A 19,705-nucleotide genomic window follows, 5' to 3' on the forward strand; every position below is an offset into this window, starting at 1 on the left:
AGGAAGGCCAAAAGGGACACGAAAACATGCTCAAAGTCACTAATTATCCGAGAGATGCAAATCTAAACAACAATGTGGTACCATCTCACACCTGTCAGAATGGCCAACATCAACAAATCAACAAATGACAAGTGTTGGCAAGGTTGCGGAGAAAAAGGAACCCTCGTGCACTGCTGGTGGGAATGCAGACTGGTGCAACCACTGTGGAGAACAGTGTGGAGTTTCCTCAAAAAACTGAAAATGGAACTCCCATTTGACCCAGTAATCCCACTCCTAGGAATATATCCCAAGAAACTAGAAACACCAATCAGAAAGGATATATGCACCCCTATGTTCATAGCAGCACAATCTACAATAGCTAGAATTTGGAAACAGCCTGATGTCCGTCAGCAGATGATTGGATCAAAAAACCATGGTACATCTACACAATGGAATACTATGCTGCCATAAAAAAGAAGGACTTCTCATCATTTGCAGCAACCTGGGTGGAATTGGAGAACATCATGCTGAGTGAAATAAGCCAGTCAATGAAAGAGAAACACCACATGACCTCACTCATTTATGGATAATAAAGAACATTATAGACTGATGAACCAAAAGATAGATATAGAGACAGTAAAACAACAAGCAGACTGTCAAATTACAGCGGGGAGGGGAGGGAGATCTGGGAGAGATAATAGATCAACCGAAGGACTTGTATGCATGCATATAAATACAAACAATGAACACAAAACTCTGGGGAGGGAGGGTATGTTTGTATGGGGGGGGGCAATGTTAAAATATGTACACAGACAATTTTTTATTCACTTTATTTTTATTTATTTTATTTATTTTTTTAGAGTGGAATCATAAACCAAAAACTGAAGATTTATTGCTGTGAAAAAAACCTGAAGTACAATAGATGAATCTTGGGTATTAAGCATCATCAGTTGAATCAAGTTAAGTTGAAAACCTGGTAAGAAATCTATGTGTGCCTGTGAGAAAGTCTGTAAGCCAGTTGACCCAAAAGCAACTGAGATATCTAACTGTTGAGTGAGACCAGATATTATTTTAAATCTCCATTTTTGGAAAGCAATAAAAAATTACAATTCCAGGAGAATCCAAGATGGCTGCACCACCTAGCCACAGCCGCACACAACAATTTCAATAAAATACAACTAAAATATAAAATGGACATTACCCAGAACTACAGGAAAGTTGACTGACTGGAAATTCTACAAGAAGAAGCAAGGAGAAAACCAGAAGGAAGAACAGAGGAGCTGTAAGACCCTAAGGTACGGAGAGACGTGGCGTGTGCGGAGAGGACGGAGCCGGAGAGGAGGGAGGCTGAGTGCCTGGCTGGCGTTCCCTAGCAGGAAGGAGATAAAAGCTCCAACTGTGCTGGGCCCCAGTTCCGACTGCTCTGAACCCCAGTTCTAGGCTAGACCCCGGGGACCCAGGCTCATACAGAGGGAGCTGGGCTATAAGGCAGAATCCCAGGGGAGTGGTGAAAGGAGGTCCTGGAGGCGCGCACATTGAGCACAGAGAAGGGACGGCAGGCTGTGCAGCAGGATTGCCCTGGTGGGAAGGAGACTGGGGCTCCAGACTGCTCTGAATGCCACCTCCAACTCCACTTCCAACTGAACTGAACCCCAGTTCCGGGCTCATTGGGGGAGAGCCTAGACTGTTTGGTAGCAGGCGAAAATCGAGGGCTCCTATCTCTCAGAGACACCTGCAAGAGTACTGAAGGACCCTGAGACTCAGGAGCCACATAGGGTGGGGCTGACAGAAGCCAAAGCTGTAGGCTCCACCCTGAAACCCCACCCCATCGGGAAAGCTGTGTGAGAAAATGCCGAGACCAAATAGATCACAAACAAAAGAAATGGAGGACAAAAAGCAACTGGATATAGAGTTCAAATCTATCCTTAAAAGGTTTTTCAAGAATTTCCTAGAAAAGATTGATAAGACCTATGAGGATATGAAAAGGGATCAACTAGAGTTAATAAGGAATCAGCAAGAAATGATAAGGGATCAACAAGAAATAAAGAATACATTGTCTGAAATAAAAAATATTATACAGAGTACTAAAAACAGAATAGAAGATCACAAGAATCAAGTCAAAGATTTGGAACATAAAGAGCCAGAAGACACTCCTCCGCAGAAGCTAGAAGGCAAGAGAATCCAGAGAATTGAAGATAATGTAAGAAACCTCTGGGACAACTTCAAGAGAACCAACATCAGAATTATGGGGGTCCCAGAAGATGAGAGAGAGCAAGATATTGAAAACATACTGAAAGAAATAGTGACAGAAAACTTCCCCCACCTTTGAAAGAATTGGACTTACAAGTCCAGGAAACACACAGAACTCCAAATAAAAGGAATCCAAAGAGAACCACACCAAGACACATCATAATTAAGATTCCAAGAGCAAAAGACAAAGAGAGAATATTAAAAGCAGCAAGAGCTAAGCAGGTAGTTACCTATAAAGGAGCACCTATACGATTGTCAGCTGATTTCTCAACAGAAACCATGCAGGCCAGATGGGAATGGCAAGAAATATTCAAGGTGATGAATAGTAAGAACCTACAGCCAAAGATAATCTATCCAGCAAAGCTATCACTCAGATTCGAAGGTCAGATAAAGAGCTTCACTAATAAAAAAAAGCTAAAGGAGTTCATCACCACCAAACCAGAATTATATGAATTGCTGAAGGGGGTTCTTTCAGAAGAGAAAGTAAATAAAGATAAAAATTATGAACAACAAATACGTAACTATCAACAAGTGAATCTAAAAACCAAGGAAATTAAAAAAAAAAATCTGATGAACAATATTAACTGCTGAATATAATAGAATCAGAGGTACGGAAGGGGAGTGAACTGATGATTCTTGGGGAAAGGGGAAAGGGGGATGTGGGAAGAGACTGAACTGTGCACCTATGGATGAGGACAATGGGGGGTGGGGAAAGGGCAGAGGGTGGGGTGGGAACCTGGTGGAGGAGAGTAATGGAGGGGGGGGGGAAGGAACATTTGTAATAATATGAACAATAAAAATTTATTTTAAAAAAAATACAATTCCAACAGCCCACAAACCATATTTTAAAAATCGTAGAAAGCAATTAAAACTACTTTCAAAGAGTCTTTTTCCCCAGCTCAATTTCAGCACCCCAAGGAGAAATAAAAAAGCATCCATGACTATCACAGATGAAAACAAAATGAACGTCACTGGAATCAGTTGTTTTTCCCCCACCAAGGTATAAAATCTATATAGAAATTTGATACTATACTATAACAAATTGTACTTCTCATAGTTCTGTTTTAATTCCCTTTAAACCCTGTTTAATATAGTTTATTTTTTTTTTTTTTTGTAAAAATGTTGTTTTCATGATTCTGAACCTGGTTCCAGTTCTTTTCATATATTTTTATAACAATCTTTAATATACTGGCCGAGACCAGTTTGGCTCAATGGATAGAGCGTAGTCTTGGGGACTAAAGGGTTCCGGGTTCAATTCCGATCAAGGGCATGTACCTTGGTTGTGGGCATATCCCCAGTAGGGGGTGTGCAAGAGGCAACTGATCGATGGCTCTCTCTCATCGATGTTTCTAACTCTCTACCTCTCTCCCTTCCTCTCTGTACAAAATCAATAAAATACATATTTTAAATATATATATATACTTAATATACTGGCTACCAGTTCTATCTTGGGAATTCTCTTTCACTGGCATCATCTACTAGAACAATTTCTTCTAGCATGTGTCTTGGTGAGCGATTTATGACACTATGGATTTATGACACTATCGCAGAAGTGTGCTCCAGGCCTCATTGTGGAAAACAATCACCCCACTTGTTGTAGGAAGATTATCTGGATACACCTTTTACACCCTTCTAGCCTAACATCAGGTAAAGATCTGTTGAGTGCAATCATCTCGCTTGCCATTAAGTTGAACTGGTTGATTTTAAACATCTCTTTCATCTTTTCTTGATCCTCTTTAGGAATGACGACTGGTTTTCCCATTTCTCCCGGACCTTCATGAGGCTTTTGTACTGGCTCTAAAACATCCCCAGCAGGAAGTCCTCTCTCCTTTTTTTCATCACATTTGTTGCATTCACTGAAGTAAAGCAGCAGGAACATATCAAAAAGCACCCAAATCAAGGGGGTGGCTAGGACCACCTTGCAATATGCAAACTTTCTCATGGCACTTTAAGTCAAATGCAAAATTTTAAAATACATATATATAAATATACAAAAACCATGAAAATGTTTCCAATCCAGTTTCATCAAAAATCACATTCAAGCCAAGACCAGTTTGGCTCAATGGATAGAGCGTTGACTTGGGGACTGAAGGGTCCCGGGTTCGATTCCGGTCAAGGGCATGTACCTTGGTTGCGGGCATATCCCCAGTAGGGGGTGTGCAAGAGGCAGCTGATCAATGACTCTCTCATCGATGTTTCTAACTCTCTATCTCTCTCCCTTCTTCTCTGTACAAAATCAATAAAATATATTTTTCTAAAAATCACATTCATAACCTTAGTCCCAGCAGCGGTGGCGGTGGCGGCGGCAAGAGCATTCCTCGGGGCCAGCCCAGGCTCTTCTCTGGCCACCGTCTGCCGCGCCGCCTCCTCGGCCACTCTATTCACTTGATTTTTAGATTCACTTGCTGATAGACATGTATTTGTTGTTCATAATTTTTATCTTTACCTATTTCTTCCTCTTCCTTTTATTAAAGAATACCTTTCAGCATTTCACATAATATAGGTTTGGTGGTGATGAACTCCTTTAGCTTTTTCTTATCTGTGAAGCCTCTTGATCTGACCTTCAATTCTAAATGATAGCTTTGCTGGGTAAGGTAATCTTGGTTGTAGGTTCTTGCTATTCATCACTTTGAATATTTCTTGCCACTCCCATCTGGTCTGCATAGTTTCTGTTGAGAAATCAGCTGACAATTATATGAGTGCTCCCTTGTAGGTAATTAACTGTTTTTTTCTTGCTGATTTAACATTCTTTGTGTTTTGCTCTTGGCATTTTGATTATGATGTGTCCTGGTGTGGTCCTCTTTGGATTCCTTGTTTGGGCTTCTGTGCACTTCCTGGACTTGTAAGACTATTTCTTTCATCAAGTGGGGGAAGTTTTCAGTCATTATTTCTTCAAATAGGTTTTCCATATCTTGCTCTCTCTCTTCTTCTGGAGCCCTCATAATATGCATGTTGGTACGCTTGAAGTTGTCCCAGAGGCTCCTTACACTATCTTCATATTTTTGGATTCTTTTTTATTTTTGCTTTTCCAGTTGGGTGTTTTTGCTTCTTTGTATTTCAAATCTTTAACTTGGTTCTTGCGATTCTCTAGTCTGCTGTTGTATCTCTGTATATTATTTTTTATTTTAGTCAGTATATGTTCAATTACTAGTTGGTCTTTTTCATAACCTCAAGGGTCTCACTAATATTATCAGCATTTTCTAGGAAATTCTTGAAAAACTTTATGACCATGGTTTTGAACTTTATATCCAGTCGTTTACTTTCCTCCATTTCTTTCATTTGTGATGTGTTTCTTTGTCTCCGCATTTTTGCTGCTTTCCTGAGCTGGTAGAGTAGCTTTGTGTGCTAGGTGTCCTATAGGGCACAGTGGCTCAGCCTCCCCAGTTACCTGAGGTGGACACTTGGGGTGCACCCCTTTGTGGACTGTGTGCTCAGCCTTTTTGTAGTTAAGTCTTGATGGTTGTTGGTATCACTGGGAGGAACTGACCTCCAGGCCAAATGGCTGAGAGGATCAGCTGTGTCTACGCTGGAAGAACTTCTGTGCTGGAGACACTCTCATGAGACAAGACTTGCAAAATTGCAAAAGCCTGTGTGCTCAGCTTGGATGGGGTAGAGTTTCATGGTGGAGCAGACGGCTTTCCCGTCAGCCTGGCCCTATGAGGCCCCTGGGTCTCAGTGTCCCTCAGTAATCACTGCAAGCACCTCTGAGAGAAAGCCACCCTCGAGTTTTGCCTGCTGCAGGCCAGTAGTTTCTCCCCAAATGAGTCGGGGTTCCCAGAAACTCATCTGGAACTGGAATTCAGCACAGTTGTGAGCCCTTGTCTCCCTCCCACTTTAGAAAGCCAGCCACACACTCAGCTGCCCATGCACATAGTCGCCCGTCCCCTCCGTATGCGCATCTCCGTACCTCAGCCTTTTGCAGCTCCTCAGAATCAATGTGCTTTCCTCTTTTCTTTTAGTTGTAGAATTTACACTCAGCTAGCTTTTCTATGGTTCTGGATGGTGTCCATTTCGTCTTTTAGTTGTAGTTTTGATATTGTTGTGTGAGGCAGCAGTTTAGGTATTTACCTATGCTACCATATTAGTTTTTCCCAAAGAGAGAATCTTAAAAGCAGCAAGAGAAAAAGTTAGTTACCTACAAGGGAGTACCCATAGGACTGTCAGCTAATTTCTCAACAGAAACTATGCAGTCCAGAAGGGACTGGCAAGAAATATTCAGAGTGATGAATAGCAAGAATCTACAACCAAGATTACTCTACCCAGCACAGCTATCATGCAGAATTGAAGGTCAGATCAAGAGCTTCACAGATAAGTAAAAGCTAAAGGAGTTCATCACTACCAAACTAGTATTATATGAAATGCTGAATGGTATTTTTTAAGAAGAAGAAGAAGAAGGTAAAGGATAGAAAATTATGAACAATATAGTGACAACAGAAACATATCTATCAACAAGTGAATCTAAAAATGAATTAAAAAATCTGATGAACAGAATAAACTGGTGAATGGAACAGAATCAGGGGCATAGAAATTAAACAGATGATTCTCAGAGAGAATAGGATGTGGGGTGATGAGGGAAGAGATTAGACAAAGATCTTATATGCATATATGCAGTAAGTATGCTTCTTTGTATTTCAGATTATTACAATTGTTCCCCTGTTCCCCCCCTCCCCAATAACTCCCCTCCACCCAGTTCCCACCCAGACAATAAGATGGCAAGGGCCTGTAGTGGGTGGGACCCAGGTGGAGTGAAGCTATGGGGGAAATAAGAGGGATATCTGTAATAATCTTAACAATAAAGATTAGATATTGTATATGAAAGAGAAAACAGGCAAAAAGTCATTGCAAACACCTGACAATAGTGGCAGTGAGCTCCTCTCAGGCGCCCTTTATTCCAGCCAGCTGAAGTGTTTATGCTGGAAGAGTCAGTACTTTTCAAATCAGCACATCAACATGCACACAGTAGGATACACACCCCCACAGGGCACACGTTTTAAGACCCCGTCTGAGTGTGCAGTACTGCTATAGGGCCGCAGTACTGCACACTCAGCACAGAGCAACCTGCCTGGGCAATGGGATTTGCCTGTAAGCACCCCTCCTCACCTGCTAAGTCAAGGTGGACTGCCTCAGCCATCAGTCTAGCTTCTTGGAGACAAGAGCACCACACATATCTGTCTGCAATGCCGCACATCCAACAGCACTCATTCTGAATCGCATGCTGACCCCAGAGGAGGAGGAGACGGGAGCAGGGCCAGGTCGGGACATGGAGCCCTGTGGAGGGGCACTCTGGAAGGGACACCTGCCAAACGCAGACCTGAGGAACCAGCAGCTGTGCCCAGCCACGCAACCACAAGATGGAAAAGATCAAACTCTGAGGAACCGGAGCTGGAAGAGGAACCCAGATGGAGGGGCATGGGAGAAGAGTAGGTTTCAGGGACTGCTTCAATTGTCACATACATGTGTCACTGCTGAAGGGCAAACACTAAATGCTGCAAGCCTCCAGAGAAGGAGCAGATGGGTTGGAGAAAACCATGACCTCACAGAGACCAGTGCCCATAGACAGGGCATATTCTTTATTTAATAAATAATGTCAACTGTGAACTCCCTATGGGAGCTCCTCACTAAAGATCAACCTGAAAAGCAAGCTATGAACATGAGACGTTATGTTCAAATGTAACTTAAAAAAAGAGAAATTAGCCCAGGGGCATGACTCAGTGATGGAATGTCAACCAACAAACCAGGAAGTGGGGGTTCAATTCCTGGTCAGCGCTCATGCCCAGTTTGCAGGTTCAATCCCTAATGTGGGGTGTGCCAGAGGCAGATGGTCTATGATTCTCTCTCATCATTGATGTTTCTATCTCTCCCTCACCCTTCTTCTCTTAAATCAATAGAAATGGTTTTAAAAAACAAATTAGAATGCTGTAGTCATCAAGAAAAATGCATGCTGTGGACTGAAGGGTCCTAGGTTCGATTCCAGTCAAGGGCATGTACCTTGGTTGCGGGCACATCTCCAGTAGGGGGGGTGCAGGAGGCAGGTGATCGGTGTTTCTCTCTCATTAATGTTTCTAACTTTCTATCCCTTTCCCTTCCTCTCTGTAAAAAATCAATAAAATATATTTTAAAAAAGAGAAAAAAATGCATGTATAAAATTCTATGCTGGAATGTTATCAACACAGGAATGGATTGACTCAAGTACAATTTTCTCAAATGTATTGGACATCTTCATATAAAATATAACTTAGCAGAGCACTGAAAAGGAGCAATACCATCCATGTTGCTAGAGTTGCATGAGCACACATGGTAATTCCGGCGGGACTCCCATATCTGCAGAGACCTGATGGCTGAAGGATCCAGCAGCAGCTCCATGAGGGACCGTGGGCTTGGGACACACTCTGGGTCCCACGAGGCTGCTCCTGGCACCACACACCTGGAGCTCATGGTGCCCCTGGCGTCACTTCCGGTGTCCGTCCTGTCGCAAGGAAGGCTGAAGGGCCCAGTGGGCAGTGACCTCCTGGGCACACGTCCAGAGGACGCCTGACCTGCAGCAGGTGATCGGGTCCGTGGCTTTTACTCCCTGATAGTGACTTTGTGTGTGAGCCAAACCCTTGGGCTGAGAAGGTCAGGTCCCACACCGAGGCCCCGGGCTGAGGAGGATCCGGTCCACACTGAGGCCCTGGGCTGAGAAGGATCCGGTCCCACACCAAGGCCCTGGGCTGAGGAGAATCCAGTCCCACAGGGAGGCCCTGGGCTGAGGAGAATCTGGTCCCTCACCGAGGCTCTGGGCTGAGGAGAATCCGGTCCCACAGGGAGGCCCTGGGCTGAGGAGAATCTGGTCCCTCACCGAGGCTCTGGGCTGAGGAGAATCTGGTCCCTCACCGAGGCTCTGGGCTGAGGAGGATCCGGTCCCACAGGGAGGCTCTGGGCTGAGGAGGATCCAGTCCCACACGGAGGCCCTGGGCTGAGGAGGATCCGGTCCCACACCGAGGCCCTGGGCTGAGGAGGATCCGGTCCCACAGGGAGGCCCTGGGCTGAGGAGGATCCAGTCCCACACCAAGGCCCTGGGCTGAGGAGAATCCAGTCCCACAGGGAGGCCCTGGGCTGAGGAGAATCTGGTCCCTCACCGAGGCTCTGGGCTGAGGAGGATCCGGTCCCACACCGAGGCCCTGGGCTGAGGAGGATCCGGTCCCACAGGGAGGCCCCGGGCTGAGGAGGATCCGGTCCCACAGGGAGGCCCCGGGCTGAGGAGGATCCGGTCCCACAGGGAGGCCCCGGGCTGAGGAGGATCCGGTCCCACAGGGAGGCCCTGGGCTGAGGAGAATCTGGTCCCTCACCGAGGCCCTGGGCTGAGGAGGATCCGGTCCCACAGGGAGGCCCCGGGCTGAGGAGGATCCGGTCCCACAGGGAGGCCCCGGGCTGAGGAGGATCCGGTCCCACAGGGAGGCCCCGGGCTGAGGAGGATCCGGTCCCACAGGGAGGCCCCGGGCTGAGGAGGATCCGGTCCCACAGGGAGGCCCCGGGCTGAGGAGGATCCGGTCCCACACCAAGGCCCTGGGCCGGGAACGCCCCGGAGCTGTGCCCCGAGCGGCCCACATGGTGCAGAGCGGCCTGGGCTCCATCGGCCTCTGCGGGAGGGCGGCCTGGCAGGTGAGGAGGCGGCTTCCTCACAAACAAACCCAGACTCAGAGGGGCCCCCTCGGCCTCTGGAGCAGCAGAGCGGGCCGATGCCTGGAGGACCTGGAGGACCAGGAGCCCACGCCCCAGGGCCCCGCAGGAGCTGACTGACTCCCCAGTGAGCGCTGCTCCCCTCGGTAGGGCTGCCCTCCGAGGCCGCAGGCACGGCTCCTCCCCGGCCTCAGCCACCTCAGGGCCCGCCTGCCGCCCCCAGGCCCACCTCTGCCTCGAGGCCCCCTGGCCCCGCGCTGCCTGAGGGCACTAGGGTCACACAGTTCCAGCTGCAAGGAAGCTGCAGTCTCTGAGCACCTGCAGCTGACTTCTGGGAGGGGCGGGACTTCCGGGCAGAACGCGGTGGGCGGTGCACTGCGAGGAGCCTGTGGTCGCCCCCTGCTGGCCGGAGGCGGCTGGGCGCAGCAGGCAGCACGGAATGAGCAGCAGGGAAATGGCGGTGTTCACCATGGTGGTCCCAGGACTGATGGGCTCCTGTCCGCGAGGAGGTAGTGGAAGCGTCTTCCTGTTTCTCTGTTCCTCACTGTCTGTCCCCAGGGCGGGACCCACTCCCGCGCTGCCCCTGGGGAGGGAGCTCTGCTGGGGAGGGAAGAAGGGCTGGTTCCAGTGAGTCCACCAGGAAACGGAGCTGGGTGACTTGGGGCTGAGCCCTAGCCGCTGTGCCCGGGCTCGGAAGGCCCGACTGCTGGAGCCTTAGGACGAGGAGGCCTCAGGGGCTGCCAGGCCATTTTTCTGACTGTGTGTCATACTTTAATAAGACGCCGTATTGATTCAAGGCAGTCCTGCCCAGGCCCGCAGAGAGGGGGCCCGAGGGCTGGGTTCCGCCAGGACCCCCATTTACTTGGTGGGGCAGGTCTGGATACATGCGAGGACGTTTTTTTGAGTGTGTGTGTGTGTTTAAAAATATATTTTATTGATTTTTTTACAGAGAGAAAGGGATAGAAAGCTAGAAACATGGATGAGAGAGAAACATCGACCAGCTGTCTCCTGTACACCCCCTACGGGGGGGGGGGGGGGGGGGGGTGTGCCCACAACCAAGGTACATGCCACAGGCTGATGTTCTATCCACTGAGCCAAACCGCTTTCAGCTTGTGAAAACTTTTTGATCCGTTGCCTCTGCCCCTTAGGGCCAGTCCCCGGGTGGGGCCACAGCCATTGAAGGGTAGCCCTCCGGAGTGTCTGCTGGTGCCTCCTGCAGCGGGCATTGCTCAGGCAGGAAGCCACAGGGATGGCTGCCATCACCCAGCCCAGTTGGTGCCTTGGCCTGTTCATGTTTCCAATGCCACACTGCCCCCTGCTGGCTGCGGCCCCTGTGGTTTTCCAGGTGGGATGAGAGATGGTGCCCCGGGGGCAATTTTTAGGAATGAAAGAAATGCACTGGCGTTTTCTGGATTGGACAGGCTTGTGAACGGGTTTCTAGACTGAGCATCAGCTTGCTCTCTGAATCTATGGGCCACTCTCCGTGTTGTTTATCCTTTTGTTGTGAGAGCATTAACATAAGAGCTACTCTCTGAGCAAATCTTCAGTATACAACGCAGGGCTATAATAGGCACTATATTTCTTATTACATTGCACATATGGCATTATTTAATTATTTCTTTTGCTCACATGTGTGCCCCGAGTATCTGGACTCATGCGTGGCACACAGTAGGCTCTCAGTCAGCGAGTATTGAACAGAGGAGTCCAAGAGGTTCAGTCTTCTTTCCTAAAAGCTGGAGACTTGGCCTCTGACCCGGGCTGCCTGCCCGCCAGGGAGCAGCTCCTCACATTCCCTCACCCTGGCCCCAGGCCCCCATGTCCACACGCACACCCTGTTGTCTCCAGCTGAGCTTGGTAACCCCCCCCCCCCCCCCCCCCCCCGCCCGCCTGGCCTCCAAGACAATGAGGAGGGGCCCTGCCTGGTTCCTGAGCTTCCCAGCGCCCCGGCCGGACAGGTGGTGGTAGGGCCGCAGGTGTTACCGGGAGGGCACCAGCCAGAGGTCAAAGCTGGTTGGAAAGTGCTTTGCAGCACCCGTCGGCGCTGGTTGCCGTTACCGTGGCAGTTGACGTTATTTGTGTGGTTTGCAGAAAAGTCCCCGGCAGCGGCTTCTATAAATATTAATCTCCGCTCCTGCTCAGCCAGCTCCCCGCTGGAGCCTGAGTAGTTGGGGTCCGATGAGGCCCAATGGAAAATTCCCCTTGGGCTGGGCTCCAGGCCACTAGGGGCTGGTCTCTGTCCCCTCCCAGAGGTGAGGGGGAGGGGCATCCACCAGGCCTGGCTGCCTGTGCCCTCCCAGCTCCTCCCACCTTGAGAAGGATGAGGCTGTGCCATGCCTGGGCTGGGGACACAGGGTGACCCCAAGGGGGTCTTTGCCCCCTTGTGGGACAGGCAGGCTTGTCCAGGAGAGAGGAGCACACTGGCCCCTCCCCCTCAAGCGGCCCCTGGTCCAGAGGGAAGAGCCGGGTTGTCTGACATGTTATTTATAAATGTACGGGCCCCGCGTTTGAGTGTGACAGTCTGCTCCGGGAAACCCACCCCAAACCATTCAAACACCCAGTCTCACTGGCAGCAGCAGGTAGAGTGACCCTAAGCATCCGTGAAGCCAGAGGTTTACTATGAAGGCCAGCTGGGGTGGGGGAAGGGGTGAGGGGGTGCCAGTAGGGAGCAGGGGCCATGCTTGGTAGGGACTGGCCTCACGGTTGCCTCTGGAAATGTGAACAGCAGCACTGGGCTGTGGTTGCCGCCTTCTGAAGAATCTCCCTCTGGCTTTCTTTGTGGGGGGCACATCTGCAGCCCAAGGCTTCTTGGTCATAACACCCTTGACCTTGGGCCATGAATCTCGGGACTGGCACACTCCTGCCCTGCCCAGAGGCGGGCCCCTCCTCTCATTTAGGATGCCCAGTCTCTAAGCTGGGACCCCGAGCTTTGGGTCCAAGCTCCATGAGCTGCTCCTGCATATGCCACTGATTTGGGCAGCCCTTGCCCCCTCCGCTCCGGCTTCAGTGGGTCCTGGCCCCATGGCGGACCTCCTTTGGGGCCTGGTGTGGGTTCTTCGGAAGGGACCTGGGGCAGAGCCCACTATGGGGGTCACATGTGCTGCACATGAAACCCCTGACGATGGCATTATCTGTGCCCCTCTCTCCACAATGTGTTCTGGGGTAGGGGCTGCTCACTGGCCCAGCACCCCGGTCCTGGCATGGCCCCCGACAGTCCATGCCCCACAAATGCTGAGGGGGCACTTACAGCCACCATCAGGTGGACACAGAGTCAATCCTGGATTCCAGTCCTGGTCTTGCCACTCACCAGCGACATGGTTTTGGTGAAAAACCTTCCTGTGCCTCAGTTTCCTCATCTGTACAGGCCAGCTAACAGCGTGCCAACCCGATACAGGTTGTGAGCAAGGGGGTCACTGTGTGTGATGAGTTCGGGAGGGCACCGAACACCCAGTGAGGGCTGCACACTCACTGCCCCGCCTGGGCGGGTATCACAGCTGTCATTCATTCACTCGCTCACTCATTCCCTGAATGCCCAGCAGGTGTTTTCTGTGAGCCAGGCGCTGGGCTGGGCGCAGGGGCTGGCTCTCAGGTGACTCAGAAGGGGGGTGGGGGGAGGAACCGGGAGATGGGCAGGTGAGTAGCGCTCCTGGGACTTACTACAGGCCGAGGATGGGAAGGCGCAGGGGTGCCGGGGACGCCCGGGGACGGGCAGGGATAACGCACAGGGAGGACTCAAACACGTTCCTTCCGCTGAATGATCACAGCAGACAACCCGGGGGCAGGGCCAGCGCCGGCAGCCGAGGGACACGGTGCTTCCGCCCCAGCCTCACATCAGGACGCCAGACGGTCCGACCCCAAGGTGCACGTGGGAGCCCACACAAGAAACGGCCTCCATTTCCTCCGAGCAGGGGAGGGGCAGCGAGGACGGAGAACAACGGCTCCAGTGTCTTCCTTTATTCAGCCGGAGGCTCACATCACAAGGTGGTTATGAAAACATTAAGAAACCAGACACACTCCGGTTCTCGGGGAGGGACTGGGACCGGAGGCGGCTAGTCACAAGAATATGGTTTCTGTAGAACTTTGGGGAGAAGGGGGAGCCTATGGCTGGGGAAGTAGGGCGGCAGGGGAGGGTCAGGAGTGAGAGATGTGGGTTCGCCCAGAGGCGGTCAGGCACCCCATTCCACCCCTTCGAGGCTTTCCCATGCGCCTGCTCCTGAGACCTGGGGGAGGCCAGGTCCCTCAGGGTCGTTAGTAGGTGGGGGCGTGGGATGGCTCAGGGCCTCCCCCCTCCCCCGCCGTCAGAGGGTTTTCTCCATGGCGGCTGCTTTGCTCTGAAGAGCTCACACTCATCTGATGACTCACCAAAGGGCAGAGGGGACCTTGGGGAGATGCTGGTGTGGGATCAGATGGGACGGCCTCCTCGGGTTTCCCAGCCTCGCTGGCAGCACGGGTGTTTGGGGCCAGAGGGTTCTGTTGCGGGACTGGTCAGCGGCTGGATCCCAGCAGATGACACCCCCCCCCCCCTTGCGGGCTGTGAAAACCAGGGTTCCTGCAGACATTGCCACGGTGCTGGGGGACAAAAGTGTCCTCCGTTGAGCAGCACTAGGCTGGCCCGCAGTTCAGAAACTTTGTGGATCAATGCTCTGGGCTCGGACCCCGAGGGCGGCTGAGAAGGCAGGAGCCAGCTGGAGGCGGGGCTCAGCGGGAGCCTCAGACCTGGCCCCTCCGTGCGGGCCAGACCACACTGGCCCCCATGTCTGCCTGGGTGGGCGGGCCCTGCTCGCCTTCCCTCTCCGGTTTCAGGGAGAAGGACACACATCTTATCGCGGGGCCTGGCCCGGCGCATATCTGCATATCTCGGTGGGAAGGTGCCATCTCCTCTTTTCAGAAAGAAGAGGGCCACCCATAGGTGAAAACCACCACCTCCCCCGTGTCTCCAGCGGCCTCCCCCTCCTTGGGGTGCCCGCGGCTTTGGAGTCTCCTAAGGCCGTGTCTGGGGACAAAGGGGTTGTTTGCAAGTCACACGAGGAACGTTCCAAGGCCCTTCCCGCAGCCCCCACCCGTATCCCAGGGGCTGAGAGGGGGTGGGGACACTCAGACTCTGAGGGGGCCCTCTTCCGGCAGCCCGCCCCCAGGCGTGACGGACGAGGTGGCATGGAGACCAGACAGCTAGGCGGCTATGTGCTGCCCGGGAGCCCTCGCCCTGCGAGATCTGTGCTGGGAGCCCAAGGGGCGGCCCCCTGGAGCTTCTTGTTCTTGGGGTGCAGCCTCACCACGTCCCCGCCCTGCCCCTCGGCAGCCTGGCCCCATTGCGCCCGGGGGCTGGGCGCTCCCGCAGGGGCTTCAGGTCGGCGGGGGTGTGAAGTGACGGCGCTGGGGCAGTTCCAGACGCCCGGTGGCTGCCGCTGGGGGGCCCTGGCCCAGTGGGCACTCCTGGTCCCGGGCCGTGGGCGCTCCGCCCCGCCCCGCCCGCAGAGCCGGCCTCAGAAGGTGAAGGCGTACACCACGCCCACCACCACGATGTTGCCCAGCGTGGCTATGACGGCGATCCACAGCAGGACGGCGTCGGAGGAGGAGCGGGCTGGCTCCTCAGGCGGGCCCTGGCAGCCGGACGCCGCGGGATGTTGGTGGAGGAGTTGAAGAGCGAGTACTCGGTGCTGAAGTCCTCATTGGGCGAGTCCATGAAGGCTCCTCCCGTCATGGGCAGCTGTGGAGAGGGAGAGCAAGCGTCACTGGGGGCTGGGGGAGGACGGCCCACTCCAGGGACACGGCCTGTCAGCCCCCCCCCCAATCCTCCCCTGCCCCCCACGGGGCTGCTCAGCAGAAGGAGGTGGCCTTTGGTCCCCAAGTGATCTTGCCGAAGAGGGGAGGAGACGGAGGCTACATAATACCCCCCAAGCTGGGCGCCTCTTGAGAAAGGGACAGAAAAGCCTTTTGAAGGGAAATCTTCCAAGCACGAAGCCAGCCCGGCCTCAGAGGAGGCGAAGCGAGAGAGAGAGGGCCTCGGTGGGCGCGGGCTCGGTGGGGTGGTGGGCTTGTGGGCCTCACCCTGGGTCCACCTCCTTCCCCAGGAGCCACCGCAGGCCCTGGCACGGCTGCAGCCAGCCACAACGGGCATCGTGCTCCTGGGCTGTGGGCCATACAGTTACATTTGTTCGGGAGGGAGAACGTGCGTCTGTTCCTGGTGTCCTAGGAGCCAGGAGACCAGGGTTCCGGCCCCACCGGAGCCGTGCCCCCTCTCCGAGCCTCGCCCCCTGGGGAGTGATCCCCAGGGTCAAGGCCAGTGCTCAGAAGTCATTGCCAGGCCCTGGGATGGCAGCTGTTGGAGGGCGAGGGTCGTCAGATAAACCCCTAGGTGAAACCTCAGAAAAAGCGGGACACCGAGTTCAATCGAAGCTTCGGATGAACAACAAAACATTTTTTTTTTAAATTATGAGTATACCCCAAATATCGCATTGGACAGAATTTGGTAGACGTTGATACTTGCCCAGCCAGTGTGGCTCAGTGGTTGAGCATCAGACCCATGAGCCAGGAGCTCACCGGTTCCATTACCGTAGATCAGGTCACAATCTACTGAGTTCAATCCTGGGGCCTCCAGGGTCATAGGTTGCCGCTCAACCTCTGAGCCAGGCCGGCCAGGCCGGATCTTGTTAATTTTAAGTGAATTCTGCTGGGAACTGAGGAAAGAAGGGCCACCCAGGGCCCCCTGACCGGGGCTGCAGGGAGGGCGGAGCCTCGGGAGAAGCAGGCTCCGGCTTCCATTCCTGCCTCTCGGTCAGCACAGGCTCCTGGAGGAGGGGGTGGGGGGTGGGGGATGGAGTGGGGGTTTATACCAATTCTACACAGTCTCTTCCGGAGAGTAGAAGAGGACACTTTCCACCTCATTTCAGGGAGCACTCCCCACACCACGCGAACGATGCCAGCATCACCGGCCGCTGAAATCAAAGCTATGACAAGAAGCTGCGGATTCCTGGCCCAATTCCACACGGATGAAAAGTAGACGCAGATACTGGCAACGAGAATCCAGAGACATAGAAAAAGGACACAGGTTGCCACCACATTCAAACATCCACAGCTGTGACTCACCACCCTAGTAGAAAAAAAAGTGACTCACCATGCCTGGGCCCGCGGTAGATGCAGAAAACGCGTTTGTCAGAACTAAACACACGTTCCTGGTAAAAACTCTACAAACAGCCCAGAGCTAACATCGCACTTAAACTATGAATGGTATTTCTATATGCAAGCAACAAACAGCTGGAATTCAAAAAAAGTCCCACTTACAAGAGCACCAACATATAAAACAGTAAGTATAAATCTAACAAAATATGTATGTGCTCTATATCCTAAAAATAATAAAATATTGATGGAATAAATAAGAGAACATATAAATAAATACAGAGATTTCCTATGGTCATAAGCTGGAAGATTCGATGTGAAGATGTGAATGCTTCCCCAGTTAGTGTCTGCATTCAGCCCCACCCTCATCAAAATCCTAGCAGGCGTTTTTATACATCTAGACAACATGGTTCCAGCGCATATATGCCAAGACAAAGGACCAAGTCTAGCCAAAATGGTTGGAAAAAGAAAAACAAGGTAGATGAATGCAGAGGACTTTATTTCCAGACTTACTATAGAGCTACGTTACCCCAACAGCGTAGTGTTGGCAAAAGAGAAGGTACACAGACCAGTGGGACGCAGAAAAGGGCCCAGAAATAGAGTCAGATAAATGTGGCCCATTGATTTTTTTGTTTTTATTTGTTGTTGTTTTAATCCTCACTTGAGGATATTTTCCTATTGATTTTTAGAGCGGAAGGGAGAGGAAGAGACAGAGAAACATTGATCTGAGAGTTACATTGATTGGTTGCCTCCTGCACACACCCAACCAGGGCCAAGGAACCTGCAACCAAGGTATGTGACCTTGACTGGAATTGACCTTGAGACCTGTTAGTCCTTGGGCCAGTGCTCTATCCACTGAGCCAAACCGGCTAGGGCCAGTTGAATTATTTAAAGAACTGTGGTTGGAGGCCAGAGATACTGCTCTCCATCCCACAGAGCACGGACAGCCCCGGTCACACAGTTACCCAGCCCCTAAGGTCAATGCCAACGAAGGGAGAGGGCCGTCCCCACCTGCTGCTCCTGGCATGAGGTGCTGTGACATCCCAAGAAAAGAATTTTCTGAGACGTGGGCAGGAGAACGAGTGATTCTCATTTTAGTGTAATCCACCCTGAGTTTCCAAGGTTTCTTTCCCCTTGGTCTGGCCAAGGAGAAAGTCCGTTTGCCTCCATGGGGGCGAAGATCAGCAAGTCCCCAATTTCCTTTCCGGTCTGCATGGTCCAATACTGCCCCCGGCTTCCCCCTGCCATCCACAGGCCCACATGACTATAGAGGAAACATAGGTGAATGTAAGGAAGCCACGAGCATGAGAGAGAGGGAGAGGGAGAGGGAGAGAGAGAGAGAGAGAGAGAGAGAGGTTATTCCAAAGTGTCCCTGTGCCACACAGAGGGCGTCAGGGTTCCTGTGCTTATGTCTGTCCACTGCCACCCCCAGGGCAGCTCCTGTTCCCACAACCTCACCATCAGGTCAAGGCAGATGGCAGAGATGGCCCTTCGACCTTGCATGTAACACAGAGACACGAGATACAATGTCTGTGATGCCTGGGTTTGCACACCCATGCTGTGCAATGCTGGTTGGGGACCGCTAGCTACAGCGACAGGCAGTGCTCAGGGTGAATAAGCACGAGGTGTCCAGAGCATGAAACGTTCATGTAATTGAACAGAACATGTGGCAAACACAACGGATCACAACCTCAGAGGGAAAGGCACCCGCCACCTGCTGGGACACGCCACGCCACTCGGAGAAGCCCCACAGGCACGGAAGTGCCAGCACGCTCCCACGACCCACGCACCACGTCAGCTGGGGGCTTCTGGCCTGGCGCAGGGTGGGTGGGTGGGAGGGTGGCCAGCAGGGGAACAGTCTCCTGCCCACAACTGCTCAGGGGTGGCCCTAACATCTGTCTGACTGGAACACACACCCTTGGACTTGGGATCCATGAACATTTCTCAAATGCTTCCTCCAACATCAGGAGCTGCCAAACAACGATGCAGACAGGGCACGGCCAGGGGATTTCAGGATTTCCCAGAATGGAGGCCTTTCTTCATAACACAACAGCTCCTTATGGAGTCAACTGCCTCCTGGTGTCATTACCTCACATCCAAATGGGCAGCAGACACAGGCCTGTAGGTGTGGAGACAATGCCTGAGCCAGCTCCATTGGATGAGGCATTTTCTGTACTTACCAAGGCTGATATAAACTTGTTTTTGTTACCTGAGACTTGGTTCAAAAAGAAGAAAGTGGCAAAGGATAGATACAACAGTTCTCATGGGCGGTGGTGCCCATAGAGACAGGCAGCTGCGGGCGCCTCCTGTGGCCAGTGGGATGCCTTTGTTATGGAATGAGGACATCTTAGTACCTCATTCGGGACATCCAGGGACAGAGGGTCCCATAGAACCAGAATGGCTTTCAAGCGGGGACAGAGAGTCCTCATTGTTTTAGAAGCTCAGTTCTCTAGAATCATGGAAGTGCCCATTTTATATGAAAATAATTGTCAAATGGGAACATAAGCTACCAATATCTCTGCAGTAAAGTGGACATTTATCAGTGACACCCCTTTGGTTTCAGTTACCGTGATTCAGGGTGAGTTGATACAGCAATTGGCTTAAACAAGGACAGGACACTGTGTCTGTGCACTTTCTGCATGCTCCAATAACGCCAGTCAGAATCCATCATCCCCACGCCTGCTTTGAATTCCATAGTTCTCCC

General features: G+C 51.8%; 2 long non-coding RNA genes and 1 pseudogene across 2 annotated transcripts; 1 reads left to right on the top strand and 2 right to left on the bottom strand.

Annotated features, from left to right (window-relative positions):
• The first annotated feature begins 1,250 nt into the window (after positions 1-1,250).
• Positions 1,251-14,496, top strand: LOC123652106. The gene is made up of 3 exons (XR_006741208.1): positions 1,251-1,261; positions 13,977-14,132; positions 14,486-14,496. It is a non-coding gene; the product is annotated as an uncharacterized LOC123652106 (long non-coding RNA).
• Positions 3,122-3,682, bottom strand: LOC118716025. The gene is made up of 2 exons (XR_004987037.1): positions 3,652-3,682; positions 3,122-3,407 (listed from the first exon to the last, which is right to left on the bottom strand). It is a non-coding gene; the product is annotated as an uncharacterized LOC118716025 (long non-coding RNA).
• Positions 14,497-14,776: 280 nt separating the features above from the next.
• LOC118716017 lies at positions 14,777-16,434 on the bottom strand (annotated as a pseudogene).
• Between the last annotated feature and the right edge of the window lie 3,271 nt (positions 16,435-19,705).

This window comes from Pipistrellus kuhlii, unplaced genomic scaffold (genome assembly GCF_014108245.1).
Source record: "Pipistrellus kuhlii isolate mPipKuh1 unplaced genomic scaffold, mPipKuh1.p scaffold_m20_p_115, whole genome shotgun sequence".
NCBI classification, from domain to species: domain Eukaryota; kingdom Metazoa; phylum Chordata; class Mammalia; order Chiroptera; family Vespertilionidae; genus Pipistrellus; species Pipistrellus kuhlii.